Genomic DNA, 13,022 nt, shown 5'->3' with positions numbered 1-13,022 from the left:
CCACTCCTCTCCCACTGTGAGTCGTTCTCGCGATTCAGAACAAACTGCAGCACAGTGCAGGCGAACACCCGCGCTTCAGTAGCATTTTCCTAAATTAAACAACAAACAAGAAGCTGTTTCAGATTTTCCTTACGCTGCAGTTCCTCATTAATCCCCACAGTAAACACAAAAGAAAAAAACAATTAACTGAAAAGAGAGGCTTCCCGCTTAAAGATACAGATTGATACTAAAGCTAGAGTCAGAAGACTGGAGTCCAGGCAAAATGTTTCTCAGAAGCAATACGGATTAGACCACAGGGCCTGGCAAGGAAAGAACGGCTGCCGGGCCTGGCTAGGTCTCCTGCCAAGAATATCCAGTCATCTCTAAAACTCTTGGGCTACCACCCATCTCACCAGCCAAGTGGCTAATAGAATAAAGCTGGCCCCTTCGTGAACTCTTTTCTTCCCAGTGCTGGGAGCAGGGGGGAGTCTCTCAAAGGAGAACAGCTTGCTAGTAAGTCCCCAGGTCTCCTGATCCAAACCTCGGATTGTAGCCAAAGAACCTGTTTTAATCCGAAGGCAGCCAAATGCTCCTTGGGGCTTTCCCTCCGCTCTCAGGAAAACAGAGATCTGAACCAGCTCATGAGCCCAGAGACACTCAGATACTATGGTGACTGGCACAGCATAAGACCCTGTCTAGAATAGGACAGGGTCTCCTGCTCTCCCCCGGCCTAAGCAGGGGATGGGGAAAGGAAGTGGCCACCCTCAGAAGTGCAGGAACGGAAGTAGTGGGAGCCATTGGGTAACAGGCCAGAGCACTGTTCTCCCCCTTCCCAGGGGTGGCTGGGAATACCTTGTGCTGGGGGACTGGGGAAGTCTTAAAACCCGTTAGCATACCCAGCTGTTACAATTAATGACATACATTTTGGAAGCGATATTAAATGTTGTAATTCAGGCCTTGATCTCTATTAGAGCGCAGAATGAGACCACTGCGGGGTGGCAGATTATCCCGCAGCTGCTGGTGTGGGGTTCTCATACCTTCCTCTGCAGCAGTAGGGTGCTGGCCCCCCATCACAGACAGGCCCCGGAGCTAGGTGGAGCTCAGGGCTGAGCCAGTCTGACAATGCCACCGTGACTGGCTTCAGAAGGGAGGCACTGGACTGTCCTTCTCTCTAACATTGAAACAGCATTCGTGGTGGGTGCGCTGTTGAAGCAGTGAGGGGACCCACGCCCCTCTCCCTCCAGCTGGCCCTTTCCTCGAAAAGCTGGGGAATAAGTATCAGCATGTGGCCCCAAATGGACACCAGGGCCCCATCACGGAAGGGCCTGTAGTACCAGAGGGAAAGAGAGCTGCTAGGCGTACCCTGAGAGAGGAGCCATCTTACTTGGTCCTGTCAGAGGCCTTGGGGACCCCAAGACGTCTCCATTTGCAGGCCTGTCGCCAAGGGCTTGCTTGAAGAGCTAATGTGACTGAAGAGCATCAGGGGCAGCCAGTTGGATGGGGACGGGCAGGGGAAATGTATCTCTCAAACTTTTACCTTTCTGTGGATGTCCCCCACTCACCGTGGCGGCAGAACGCATGTACCAATCCCCGGGCCTCACCACTCGCCTCTGACAGCATCATGCCTGGGACACTGCGGGTCACTGGAGAGGGTGAGCTAGAGCAACTGAGGCTGCTGAGTTCTTTATGCCCTCAGTGTTTGAAATGGCAGCAGGACCTAGTGGGTACAGCGCTGGACTGGGATTTAGGAGACCTGCGTTCCATTCCTACACCTGCCACTGACTTCCTGAGCGAACTTGGGTAAGTCGCTTTCACTCCATGCCTCTGTTTCCCTTCCCACTGCCCTCTGTCTGTCTTGTGCATTTAGCTGGACCGCCCTGCAGTATGGTAACACAAATGACATGACACGGCACAACTGGAAGGCATTCCTGCAGCAATGGGCCCAAGCCTCAAACCCAAAGCAACTGCCCGCAGGAGTTTAGCTCCAACCCACCTGCAAGCGTAACACAACGCTGGCAACCTCCGAATCACTTCAGCACTACCGAAAGGGGACACCATAAACACGGACTTGCCACAGCATCCCTGAAGGAGCCGTTGCAGAGGCAGCAGCTTGTTCTAAAAGAGCCAGCATTTGTTTGTACAGACACAAGCAAGCACCTTGGTAATTGGCAATGATGGGGAAGGAAACAGACAGGACAGTTTAATGGGAGGGCTGTAAAATATTATATCCGTTTAGAAGTTTCTCCCAGTGTGGCAAGGACTCTTTGAGTCAGGGCAGCTCATAAAGCTAAAGAGATGGCAACAGAGGCACTCAGCATGGTGCCCCAGCCATGAAATCAACAAACAAGTAATTTTTTATCAATAAGAGGAATCCTTCCCCTCCCCCACAAATATGGTATTTATAGTTATCCCATTGCTGGAGGATGAGATCTCATACAGCCTCTCACCAGAAAGGATCCCCAAGCAGTTTATAAAGGCTCATCCCTCCAAGGCCTGAACCGCAGGTGCCTCTGCAAGACAGTATCCCCCTTAGCAGCTGGGCACAGTAGCTGTTTACATGCACGATCCATTTCCAGTTGAAGTCAATGGGAGCATTGCCATTGACTTTACTAGGAGCAGGAGCAAACCTCCAGTGTGTAATCACAACTAAACCCCAGGAGACGATGCGAAGGAATGCAAAGGAAAAACCAGGAGGCGTTTTCTGGAGGCAGAATGCAATTACTCAAGTTGGAATTTCACCAGGAGACTGGGACCAACACCCTTGTGCTTGTGATAAGCACCAGGGGATGATGTTTTCATGAGAAATGGTCATCTGAGGGCTTTACATCTCAGCTGGCAAGTTCCCTTTCTCCTCAGCCCAACTCCCGCCCATACATTGTACTGAGCTCATTAATTACAGGAGCACAGTTCAGGCAGTCACTCAGACAATCCCATTTCCATTAACTGCTAAGAGATAACCCCTTAAAACTAAAAGGGGGGATGAACCACACCTAGATCCAAACAAAAGGAAGCATTTCTTCACACAACGCACGGTCAACTTGTGGAACTCTTTGCCAGAGGATGTTGTGAAGGCCAAGATTATAACAGGGTTTGAAAAAGAACTAGATAAGGTAATGGAGGCTAGAACCATCAATAGCTATTAGCGGATGGGCAGTGATACAAAACCATGCTCTGAAGCATCCCTAGCCTCTGTTTGCTAGAAGCTGGGAATGGGTGACAGGGGATGGATCATTTGATGACTACCTGTTCTGTTCATTCCCTCTGGGACACCTGGCATTGGCCACTGTTGGAAGACAGGCTACTGGGCTAGATGGACCAATGGTCTGACCTAGTATGGCTGTTCTTATCCATGAATCCACAGATCCATGAATTTGGAGGCAGTTTAAAATTCAAACCCAGATCCGGCTGCGAATTTCACAAGTAGAGCCTGGATCTTTAATGGGGCCCAAACCAAAGTGTTTGGAAACAGGGCAAATAGATTCAGACCACCTGCAGGGGGATCTCCTTTCCATGACCCGACCCAGGCTGATCCCCGTTTGCTGTCTGTCCCAGCTCAGCCTGGTTCCAGCTTGGCAGAAGTGGGGATCTGAACAGCAGATGCCTGCCCATCTCCAAGAATAGGCTTACAGATTGGAGGCATCTCCGCCACTCCACCCCCTCTCACAAACATATGGGTTACATATGGTCAGCCGCAACTGAGGAGGCTGGCAGTGACTTCCTGAAGGTGTCCTTTGCTACTGATGCTAATATGCCAGCTTGGTCCACTTGCTTCCCTTCCTGCTGTTCAGTAAATCTCCTCCATTTCCCCAAAGCACCAGCTAGCACTGGCCACTGCTCGGCAGCAGACTATCAGACGTGGTGGAGCAGGGGAGTGATCTGGCATAACAAACCCTTGCCTTTCCTTCATCAGCCCCAATGCGTCTCTCCATTCCAGCCTCCTCTTTGCCTCTCTGAGCCCCATGATCTCCTTCGTCATCAGAACATGGCTCTGCCCCACTGTCGCCTTTCCCCTCTCGTTCTCCCTGCACTGCAAACAACACACTTCCTATGCAGGGTAGCCTGTTTCCTCTTGTTTTTTCCTACCCCCCCCCCCCCCGATGTTCTGGTTTAACTTGGATTTAAACTTGAAGAGTGGTCAGTTTGGATGAGCTATTACCAGCAGGAGAGTGAGTTTGTGTGTGTATCGGGGTGGGGGGGATGTGAGAAAACCTGGATTTGTGCAGGAAATAGCCCAACTTGATTGTCATGCACATTGTGTAAAGAGTTGTCACTTTGGATGGGCTATCACCAGCAGGAGAGTGAATTTGTGTGGGGGGGTGGAGGGTGAGAAAACCTGGATTTGTGCTGGAAATGGCCCACCTGATGATCACTTTAGATAAGCTATTACCAGCAGGACAGTGGGGTGGGAGGAGGTATTGGTTCATATTCTCTCTGTATATATAAAGTCTGCTGCAGTTTCCACGATATGCATCTGATGAAGTGAGCTGTAGCTCACGAAAGCTTATGCTCTAATAAATTGGTTAGTCTCTAAGGTGCCACAAGTACTCCTTTTCTTTTTGCGAATACAGACTAACACGGCTGTTACTCTGAAACTCACTTCCTGTTATTACTGGAGAAGGACTTGGGCCTCAGAACTGGGACCTGGATTCCAACCATCCGAGGCCATCTTGTGAAGTCAGGTCTGGATCAGGGATTGGGTTCTGAACACCCCCAATGCTCTGAGGTCCTTGGATCAGGGAGCCTGCTTCAGGTCCATCTCTAGTGAGTAACACTTTGCCTTGCTGTTCTTCAGCTAAATGGAAACTCAGCTCCCTCCTCTGTCCCCTTAGCCCTGATTGCACCAAAGGGTCAGTAGCTCTTTTCGGGGAGGGGGGGATTGGGAGAGAGAGAAAGAGAGGAAAAAAAAACAACAACAGAGTAATGATTCTCACTCTACCTCTAGAGCTACATGAGGCCAGCACTGATGGAAAATTATGGCAGTGTGTGTATAAGGCAAGAGGATGGCAGAAAGACCAATACTTCGTTGATTGTTACCGTGCTGGTCTCTATCAAGAGCCAGGTAGTCCTGGATCAAGGCTAACCATGCTGCAGTTCTACCACAAACGATGAAGCTCAGTCGTGCGTTCCTGAGGTAGTGGGGGAGGTATAAGATTGGGGATTCTATGACAAATGTGGTGGCCTGGATCAACTAATCTGTTCAGTTCCCCACTTCACTCTGCCTCTGTGCCACAGCCAGGCTAATGAATTCACTCAGCTTGTCCCCTTGGTATCTCTCACAGCCAGTCACATTCCGGTCTGATAAAGGGTGCTTGTTAAATCATTCCACTCCATAGGTCCAATCTGGAGCAGAATCAAGCGCCTCACTGAGACCCTTTTTGCTTCCTGAGCCACGCATTGCAATGTTATTAAAAATAAGGAGGGCTTTGAAGTTCACAGGTTTTAAATGTGCCTTAGTATAGGGAATGCAAAATCAAAGGGCAAGCTCAGCACAGCTCTGACTAGCATTTCTGAGCACTTGGATGTCACGTTTCTTTCCTTCTGGCCACCTGAGAGTCCAATGTCAATACAGCTTTAACAGCCAGAGGAATGCTTTTACTAATATTTAAGCAAATGTTTAGTGCATAGAGAATGCAGGTGGCATTTCTGATTGTCATGCCAATTTCAAAGCAGGCTGGGAGTGGTTTATAGTCTCTGACATCTGCTTCCCCTCCGAACCCCCAGAGTCACAAACACTGACACTTCCCAGCAATCCTGAACTGCAAACACTGTCCAGTGCCCGCATCATAAATCAGCGTAGGAATGCTGACCTCAGCAGAGCCACACTGATTTGCACCAGCTGAAGATCTGGCCCTCAGTTCTTACTCAGTGGTGCAAATAGCTTATTTTGTGATTTATTAAGCCCATGGTTGATTAACTTTGTCCGCAAGGGATGAGGATAAGCTATTGGATTTGCAGATATTTTAAGGCCTGTAGTTGTAATTTTTGTCAAAAGCCCTTATGGCCCGATCCAAAGCCCATTGGCAGGTGCTTTTTTATTTGGAATATAAATCAAATCAAAATAAATTCACATCACAAGCAATTTCAAAACCCGGCAGTGGACAACATTAGTATAGCCCCCGTCCTTTCTTTGTCCAGTGCAAGTCACAACAGCGCGACATTTACATTCCAACCTCACAATCCGATGCTGGCAAGTCAGAGTGTAACATCCCCAGGGCAGGAAAGGCAGCACCAGCATGTTGTGACACAACATTACACATCGCAACAAGTTATTCTGGGACCCTCTGACCTCCTGAAAGAATGTGAAATCATCCCAGCTGAACTGGGACAATCCTGGAGGTGTTGGGATGGCTGGCAGTTCTTGCTGGTTGCTCTTTTATTCCCAGATATCCTCATTGGACACCCCTTGAAAGAGCAGCCTCTTTCCCTTTCTCCTTCCCAAATCTCACCCCTCTTCTTGCAGCATCTGCACCTAGGGTACCTGTCAATGCTGTCAATACCAAGTCACTAGGCTTTTGTCTAAGAGCTTGATTCTTTGACCCAATGAGGCACTTTCTCTTGGCTATGGGTACAAAACTGTCCATCATGAGGCCACTGCTCCACTATGACATGGGTAAAACCAGCAGCAAATTGCTAGCAGTTAATATTTAGAGTAGGGGAGGGATGATCTGCTCCAGGCTCCTATGCATGGGAATTTCACCCTCCTTCCTCAGCGTGCTGTTCCAAACAGCCCTGTTTGGTGCTGAAGATTGTTACCTACCAGTCTACCCTAATCCTCACTCCCAGCTGCCCCTTTTAACAACAAAAGCACATCCATAGTTCTCCTGAAGGCATGCCCCTGGGGAGTGGAAGGAGACTGCTGTGCCTTCTTTCTTAAGCATATCGGGCCAGATACTGAGGCCACACAAATCAGCCTCTTTCCATCAACAGCAATGGATCGCTAAATGCTAATGGGAATAGCTCAGACCACCTGAGGGGTCCCACAGACTAGGGGGTCAAGTCTTCCCAGGGCAGTTGCCTTCCACCGGAACCACAGCACTCTCAGCCTCAAGCGCAAAGGTCACTTGTGCCAGAAGCGTAGCTTCTTCAGCAACTGGCCTGTGAACAGACAAAAGCCAGTCCACAGAGCCTGGAGAGAGAAATAGACCTTTACGTGTATGTTATAATTTTGGGATGTGCACAGATACCATGTTCATGGGATTGTCCTATTAAAACAGAGAGCTCTATTTAATATTTTATTAGATCAGATTAAGAGAATGTCATATCAATTCAATTTCAGTTTTACTCCATCTGTATAGAAAGCTTGTTCTGAACTGCAAAATAATGGGGTCTAAATTAGCTGTTACCACTCAAGAATGTTGGGAATCATTAGGAAAGGGATAGATAAGTAGACAGAAAATATCATATTGCCTCTATGTAAATCCATGGTATGCCCACATCTTGAATACTGCATGCAGATGTGGGTCTCCCGATCTCAAAAAATGTATATTGGAATTGGAAAAGGTTCAGAGAAGGGCAACAAAAATTATTAGGGGTATGGATCGGCTTCCATATAAGGAGAGATTAATAAGACTGGGGCTTTTCAGCTTGGAAAAGAGACAACTAAGGGGGGATATGACTGAGGTCTATAAAATCATGACCAGTGTGGAGTAAGTAAATAAGGAAGTGTTATTTACTTCTAACAACACAAGAACTAGGGGTCACCCAATGAAATTAATAGGCAGCAGGTTTAAAACAAACAAAAGGAAGTATTTCTTCACACAACGCACAGTCAACCTGTGGAATGCTTTGTTGTGAAGGCCAAGACTATAACAGGGTTCAAAAAAGAACTAGATACGTGCATGGAGGATAGGTTCATCAATGGCTATTAGCCAGGATGGGCAGGGATGGTGTCCCTAGCCTCTGTTTGCCAGAAGCTGGGAATGGGCGACAGGGGATGGATCACTTGGTGATCACCTGTTCTGTTCATTCCTTCTGAAACACCTGGCATTAGCCACTGTCAGAAGACAGGATGCTGGGCTAGATGGATCTTTGGTCTGACCCAGTATGGCCGTTTTTATGTTCTTATGTAAGAGAGTATCTGGGGCCAAAAGCAAAGAGGGGGGAATGGGGCCTGTGAGAAGCTTTTGGTAGGAGGAGCTTCAGAAAAGTTTACACAAGTTTTAGATGATAACCCAAACTTTCTGGAGGCCACTCCAAGCAAAGTGTTTGGCTCAATGCCCATTGGAGTCCAGGGAGTCTTTCCATTGTCATCAACAGGCACTGGAACAGACCATAAACCTATAGAAATTCTCCGCCACATTTCCACAGAGAGACATGTGTTCACACATTCCAAAAAGTGACGGCGCTGTTTTAGTGACTTGGTGATGGGAGAACCTCATCAAGTTCTGAGGGTCTGTGAGATGAATCTGGTCATTCCTCTGACCCTGGGCCTGTGCTCTGAGAGAAACATGCCCGGAGATAGTGTGGATGAAGGAAACAATCCTCGCTCACAACATGTGTTTTCAGGGCTGTTTAACTCCTATAGCTGGACCACACAGCAGGACAGGGGGCGGGGGGGGAGGGGGAAGACACAAATGGAGGCAGCTCACTGCTTCCACCCAACGTGGGGTATAGTCCTCGTGGATCTATTCTCTGTGCACTTCCATTAGCCATGCCGCCAGTACAGCCATCTATCCCCTACGCACCGCTGTACACATCACCACTGAGGAAGCCTCTCCACAGCTTATAGGAGATCCTTTGTGCAGGATCTCCATGCTCTGATCTACTAGCCCAACAGGAACCCTGCCTTTTCGGTGCAAACTCATCGGGCCCACTTAGAATAGGAGCCTCATGTATGTATTTTTAAATAAATATACCCATTCAGGTTTCCCATGGGAGGGACCCCCACAAAGGCCTGTTGGGCAGGTACCAGCCAGGAAAGAAACTTATTGCAGTAGAAAAGCGCCAGCCTGTTACCTTTAGGGCCCTTCTACCTCCCAGATCCTAAAGCAGAGATTATAACTAACCTTCCCCACCCCCACTCCCCCCCGCCACCCACTGCCCCAGTTTCTATCTATTGTGACACCAGACCCAACTTGTTTGCACTCAGCTCCTAGAAGCCAGCAGGAATAGAATCAGATACTGTCTCTTTAAATCATCTATTCCCTTCGCTGCCAGGGAAGGCCTGTGAATGGAAATACAGAGCGACGTAGGGCACATCTGGATGAGCAATAAACAAAGTTTTCTCCTTTTCATTAAGTTGCCCCCAGACAAACTCATGATGGGCACAGGCTGCAGAGAGACCTAATTTTGCTGTAACTGGATAACCACCTTTGGATCCCACAGTTGGAGAGTAGCTCACTGGGGGATGCTTCCAATATCTGATCAGCATCAGACCCTGGAGTTCAATGAATGTGCTGCAGCTGAGACACGGAGGAGAGGAGACAGATGTTGTGCGTGCTCCAATCCTACATTTTTAGCTGAGCTGGAGGGCCCTTTATGGGCCCGGAGTTCCTCATCTGCAGCTACTGGAATGGAGAGGTCTCTCAGTAGTTGGGGTGTGAGCCTAAACTTATGCAGCTTCTACCTAGGGAGCTCATTACATGAGAAATGCAGGGAAAGAGAGCTACTGAACGCAAACTAAGGCCCACTTGCCAAAGAGTCTCTGGAAGATGTCTCCAGAACACCCTGTTCCTGCATGTAACTATCTGACCAGTGTGTCTTGCAAAATGCAGCTTCTCTAATGAGAGCATTGCCCAGACTCTCTCAGGATCCTGTTCCATACCTTAGCAACCCAGACGATCCAGCAAAAGGGAGTGTCTAGGAAGCTATGCACCTGGAAATGCCAAGCCATTTAGAGAGAGGCCATGGGTGTAGGGTTCTGCTCCTAAATCCCTACCCAGAACAGAGTTCCTGCACATAGATCCCTGTTGAAAGGTAAGCCATCAAATTCCAAAGCCCTCAGCCTAGGAATTACACCAATGAAGCCTTTAGCTCTTTAACGTGCAACTCGGTAGCAGGGACAACACATGCAACTCGGTAGCAGGGACAAGGTCAGTGGGGATGGAATAACGCATCTTCAGTGCCTACTTCCCTCCATAACAAAGCAAATGACCTATGCAAAATAGGCAACTCCCACCAGGCCTTTTGTCCAACACAAGTCTACTGGTGAATTTTGGAATTTTCTGAATCATGCATTTTCTGTAATCTAGCATGAATCTTTCATGCACACCACCTATGAAGACAGTTAACTGTTTTCAACTCAGTCTCCGGTACTTGAAAATTATTTGTCATTTTGCACCTTTCAAGACCTTTGTCCTAGTGGATTTATCCTGAGCAGACATCTGAGGGTAATCTATCACCCATAGCACAGCTGATAAGAGAGGAAGAGCCATTGTGTCATTGCATTGGTACGCTACTCGCATATAGACTCCGGGACTCTTGAGCAAAAGGAGGAAAGAACACAGTTTCCCAACAGTGTAACTGGGAAGCTTCCTTTGCAATTTGGTCTCATGGGGCAAAGACAGGAGATGCTGTGCTGGTCAAAACAAGAAACATGTGGATGACTTCTTTTGGATGGGTTTCCATAGGAGGAAGGATCACCTGGTGCTTAAGGTGCCAGGAGTTCTGGATTTAGTTCCTACCTCCACCAGACAGCCTTTATAACCCTGAGTATATCACACAGTCCCCTCAGATCCACAGCTGTATAATAGTCCCACACTGTGAGCTCCCTGGGGCAGGGCCTCTCTCTTCCCCTGTATGTGTAGTGCCTGGCACCAGCAGGTCACTGATCTCAGTAGGGGCTACCATTGTAACACAGATGTTGCCTTTGCTTTCAGTCTATGTGTTCCTTTGAGAATTCAAAGCCATTGAGGTTCAAAGCCAAACTGTAGCCAAACCACTCTGTTTCACCTGTTCCTGTGGCAGTACCGGTCCAAATGGCAACCCAGCTCTGTCAGCTGGCCCAGGTCACCTTGAAACTGGACCCAAACCAAAAATGGGTTTGTGGGGCAGGGGAAAGAGTGGCTTTTGCAGGGGGATGGGGGCCAGCTGTGTGGGAGAGGAGGGCAGTTGGCCTGTTTCCCAGCTGCAAGAGATCTCACCAGCTTCACTGAGCTTTCGTGAGCAGGGACTGAGGTTAGCAAATGCATCAAACCTCAAATGCCAGGCTCCAACGGAGTGGTTGCAAGGTTGGATGCGAGCATCCCACACCATTGTAGTCAGGGCCTCTTGCAACAGGCTGTCCGGTGGCCATGCAGCGCTGTTGGATCAGGATGCTGTGAATGCCAAGCTGTCACAGAGCAAACAACTATGTTCCTCAGCCCATGCCACGAGCCTGAAGCTGTGGATTTGTTTGGGGTCTCAGCTAGTCTGATGGGACATGCCCATGTGACAACTCTGTCCCATTCCCCTCCTACAGGCCTCTACCTATCCTAGGTCATTGTTGCCCATGCAGGTGAAAGCTAAAATAATTAAGCCAGGCCTTTGATGCTCTGCAGCGTTACCAGAATCCCAGCTGTATCCAGCCAGGAGATGGTTAAGGAGGAGGATGGCAGGACTAGGAAAGAAAGGAAACCAGTGTGGCTTTAAGGAGAGCCACCCCTCTCCATGGACCTAGCAAGACTTGCTTTGCCTGCTGCCTTTGGTTGTGCTGTCACAGGAACCAGAGACTAAGCAGCCAATTCTGCTCCTGGGCTGTGTGTTTACACCACCACCACCACCACCCCTTCCACAAACCCAGCACAGCAGCGAGCAAATTGAGACGTGCTCCCGCTGCTGAGGACTACAAGGAGCTTGCAACCTCCGTCTCTCCAAATCTCCCAGTCCTCTCCCGCGTGCGGCACACAAACACACACACTCACGTATCCCCCTCCAGCCAAGCAATCCCGCCAGCTAGCCCCATCCCCGGCCTGCCAACTCCCTGCTGCCCAGAGACTCACCCGCGGTGCCCGGCTGCCCTGCCAGGATCCCCTGCTCGCGCTGGCCCTGGGGACCGGCCCCCACGAGCAGGTGCGCCCCGCGTGTCGGTAGCTCCTGGCTCGGTCTCCGCCTTGATCACGGAGCCCCGGCTGGAAGGGGCAGCTCGCCGCAACCCTGCCCCTGGCAGTGCCCGCTGGGCGGCAGCGGGACAGACGCGCCCGGATCCGAGCGGCCCCGGAGCTGGGGCGAGCTGGCAGCGCCGCGGTCCGGCTCTGCGCTCCCCGGGCGGGGAGACGCGCCCTACTGCTCCTTCCCGGCGCTCCGGCTGGAGCGCTCCCGCGGCCGCCTGGGCGAGCTCATCCCCTCCCCGAGCGCCAGGTGCCCGCCACCCTCCTGCGCCTGCCCGCTGGCTCGGGGGCCGGGGGACGCCCAGCCGCAGCCGCTCTCCGCAGCGCTCCTCACGCGTCCCTCGCCTGGGCTCGCTCTGGCTCCCGCCGCCCGCTCCCCGCGCCGCCCGCCGCCGCCGCCTCACACTCCCCGCATGACATCAGAGGCTGCCGCCTTGGCGAGCTGCGCCCCAGCCCCCGGGGGGAGAGACGGGAACCGAGCCGTTGGCCGCGGGGCGCTCTCCGAGGCTCGGGGGCAAATCGCGCCGCTGAGAGGCTGTGACCATGCGCCTTGGCCAGCCCGGCTTCCCAGAGAGCGCGCCCACCCACTTCCACTCAGCACCGTCCTCTGGCGGGGGGCTGTTCCGGGGGGCAGGTGGCTCAGCTGCGCCCTCCCCGCTGCTCCTTGCCACAGCTGGCCGCGGTTGTGCACCCCAGCTGCGCTCCGGCGCCTGGGGCCACCCACCCCTGCGGGGCGTTCTCCTGGGCTAGTCACTTACCAGGGCTGGCTGCGACTCGGGGTGCTTCCGCCTTTCCTCGCTTACTAGAAGAGCCCGGGGTAGCCAGAGTCTGTACACGTGTCCCTTCAGCTCTGGAGGCCTGGCCCCGAATCGGACTGGAGTCATCAGTGCCCCGAGATTGAATGGTCTCAGCCAAGTCCTCATGGACAGTTGTGCCCAGCCCAGAACCAACACGCAATGCTGGATGCACAGTAGCAGTGTGTTCTTGGAGGAGGCTGGGAGCCGGGGTAGCACAGGA

General features: G+C 51.0%; 1 protein-coding gene across 4 annotated transcripts in view; it reads right to left on the bottom strand.

The window, feature by feature from the left end:
• LINGO1 (leucine rich repeat and Ig domain containing 1) overlaps positions 1-12,597 on the bottom strand; it is a 471,260-nt gene extending 458,663 nt beyond the window's left edge. For 3 of the 4 annotated variants that reach the window (XM_084642161.1, XM_084642163.1, XM_084642162.1), the window contains exon 1: positions 11,898-12,352. The gene's annotated coding sequence lies outside the window, so the exon portion shown is untranslated. Of the gene's footprint in view, positions 1-11,897 lie in introns of all 4 variants that reach the window. The other variant, XR_014713453.1, reaches the window with a different exon arrangement.
• Positions 12,598-13,022: the final 425 nt, after the last annotated feature.

The sequence above is a fragment of the Lepidochelys olivacea genome (genome assembly GCF_965140295.1).
Source record: "Lepidochelys olivacea isolate rLepOli2 genome assembly, chromosome: 10".
Classification (NCBI taxonomy): Eukaryota; Metazoa; Chordata; order Testudines; family Cheloniidae; genus Lepidochelys; species Lepidochelys olivacea.
Note: the sequence above shows the minus strand (reverse complement) of the source record. Positions and strands in the feature narration are given on the sequence as shown.